Source organism: Equus asinus, chromosome 24 (genome assembly GCF_041296235.1).
Source record: "Equus asinus isolate D_3611 breed Donkey chromosome 24, EquAss-T2T_v2, whole genome shotgun sequence".
NCBI classification, from domain to species: domain Eukaryota; kingdom Metazoa; phylum Chordata; class Mammalia; order Perissodactyla; family Equidae; genus Equus; species Equus asinus.
This window is the reverse complement of record NC_091813.1, coordinates 2,157,066-2,159,840: the sequence shown is the minus strand read 5'-3', so window position 1 is coordinate 2,159,840 and position 2,775 is coordinate 2,157,066.

The window sequence follows — 2,775 nt, the reverse complement described above, 5'->3', positions numbered from 1 at the left end:
GCCGAGGCGGCGTCCCACATAGCAGAAACGCGAAAGACCTACCACTGGAACCTACAACTATGGACGGGACGGGACGGGGCGGGGCGGGGCGGGGCGGGGCGGGGGTGGGGGGGGCGGCTTTGGGGAGCAGGAAGAAAGAAAAAATAAAAGAAACACAAGGACGGTCATCGCGATAGTTCTTTCCACTTCCATCCATATGTTAACAGGACCCAAGTTTCCCGACCTCCATTTGGATGTATGTTAACTAAATGGAGAAGCTATTCAAAGGACTCCTCTAAAGAAGTCCACGTTCTTCTTTCTAAATGATAATGAAAATCATTGTCACCACCGCTCTTCCGACCCTCCATGTCCAGACGGCCTCCCGCCCCTCCCCTATCCCCAACTCCCGCCCCGCCCCGCGCCGACCCCCGACCCCGGCATTCTCCACGCCCACCTTTCCCTCTCCACTCCTACCCCCCCGTCCCCCGCCGCCCGGGACACCGCACCCCGCGCCCCCCCCCCCCAATCCAGGCCGGGCCACCTGGTCGACCTCCTCGAACACTATATAAGAGGATGCCGGGCAGCAGGTGGCGCCCGACAAGCGGCCTCCTCACAGGCCGGACGGATCAGCCTCGCGGGGGCGGGCGATGGGGAGGCGTTCGTCCAGGTCAGGTCAGGTCGGGGGAGGGAGGATGCCGCGCCGGCCGGCCTGGTGCGTGGCCTGGTCCCGATCCACCCCGCGTCTCGTTTCTCGGGCCGGGACGAGTACAGGCGGGGAGGCCGACTCGGTCACGGAAAGAGGCCTTGGGGAGGTTTTGGCGAACGTCCCTGTCCCAGGGCCGTCTGCCGACTAGGGGACGGAGTCCTCCTCCATGCTCCTTCTCGCCCCCAGTCGGGCGGGTTGTGGGTCGCGCGGTCGACTTGGCCATTTCCCCGGAGGCATCCTGCCTGCCGGGGCTCCCTCCCTCGGGCCGGTGCGAGCGGTCCTCGGGCGGCCCGGGAATTTGGGCCGCAGCGAACGAACGAACGAAGCCCGTCCCTCCTGCGTCGGCACCGATGAGACACAGCCCTGGTGGATGGAGCCGCTTTCCTCGGGTTTCCTTTTGCTTTCGGCCGCTGCTGCCACCAAACCTCCCTAAACGATAGGAATGAAAACGGGAACCGTTGGCATAATAAAAGCGTTTTGGTTGGCGTGTTTCTTGGCTTTTGGGGACTCGAGAGGTATGATGGATGATCTCCGATTGACGTTGGGAAGGTCTATTTCATCCCAGTCGCACGAACCCCGAAAACGTGGCGGCTGGACGAGGGAGGGAGGGAGGGAGGGAGGGAGGGAGGGAGGCCAACCACGGGATTTCCGCACGACCAGCTGATGGACACGAGCGCCCCGTGAGCCGGGCGGAGGGCAGCCGCCCGGGTCTCGCAGCTACGTGCCCGCGGAACCCTCGGGACTGCGAGAAGCCGGAGCGACCCGCAGCCATGTGGCGCTCGGCGCGGACATCTGGTCGACCCGCGCGCCACGGGACCCGGGGCCCGAGTCCGGGCCGGGCCGCCGGTCGACCCGGCAGGGCGGCGGCCACGGCGGCCTCGCCGCTGCTCGTCCGCCGGGTCGCCGGAGCCCTCGAGCCTCCGAGAAGGCCGAGCGCCCTGCGGTCCCGCGGCGCTCGGCGCGGACATCTGGTCGACCCGCGCGCCGCCGGACCCCGTGGCTACGAGTCCGCGGGGCCTTCGGAGCCGACAGAGGGCCGGGAGCGCACCCAGAGCACCCAGAGCACCCAGAGCCCCGGGACCCGGCCCCGAGCGCCGCGGACATCTGGTCGACCCGCGCGCCCCGGTCCGGGGACCAAATCCGAGCCGGACAGCTGGTCGACCCGGCAGGGCGGCGGCCCCGGCGGCCTCGCGGCTGCTCGTCCGCGGCCTCCGCGTAGCCCTCGGGGCTCCGAGAGGAGCGTGCGCCCCGCGCGGACATCTGGTCGACCCGCGCCGCCGCCGGAACCCGGGCCCGGGCCCGGGCCCCGGCCGCCGGTCGACCCGGCAGGGCGTCGGCCACCGGGGAGCCGCACCCGCGAGTCCGCGGGGTCTCTGGAGCCGACGGAGGCCGGGGAGCCCACCCAGGCCGCCGAGAGCCCCGCGTCCCCGCGGCGCTCGGCGCGGACATCTGGTCGACCCGCGCGCCGCCGGACCCCGTGGCTACGAGTCCGCGGGGCCTTCGCAGCCGACAGAGGGCCGGGAGCGCACCCAGAGCACCCAGAGCCCCGGGACCCGGCCCCGAGCGCCGCGGACATCTGGTCGACCCGCGCGCCCCGGTCCGGGGACCAAGTCCGGGCCGGACAGCTGGTCGACCCGGCAGGGCGGCGGCCCCGGCGGCCTCCAGGGAGCCCTCGGGGCTCCGAGAAGGCCGAGCGCCCCGCGGCCCCGCGGCCCCGCGGCCCCGCGGGGCGCTCGGTGCGGACATCTGGTCGACCCGCCCACCCCCCCGAGACCCGAGACCCGGGGGCCGGGTCGCCGGTCGACCCGGCAGGGCGGCGGCCCCAGCGGCCTCGCCGCTGCTCGTCCGCCGGGTCGCCGGAGCCCTCGAGCCTCCGAGAAGGCCGAGCGCCCTGCGGTCCCGCGGCGCTCGGCGCGGACATCTGGTCGACCCGCGCGCCGCCGGACCCCGTGGCTACGAGTCCGCGGGGCCTTCGGAGCCGACAGAGGGCCGGGAGCGCACCCAGAACACCCAGGGCACCCAGAGCCCCGAGGCCCGGCCCCGAGCGCCGCGGACATCTGGTCGACCCGCGCGCCCCGGTCCGGGGACCA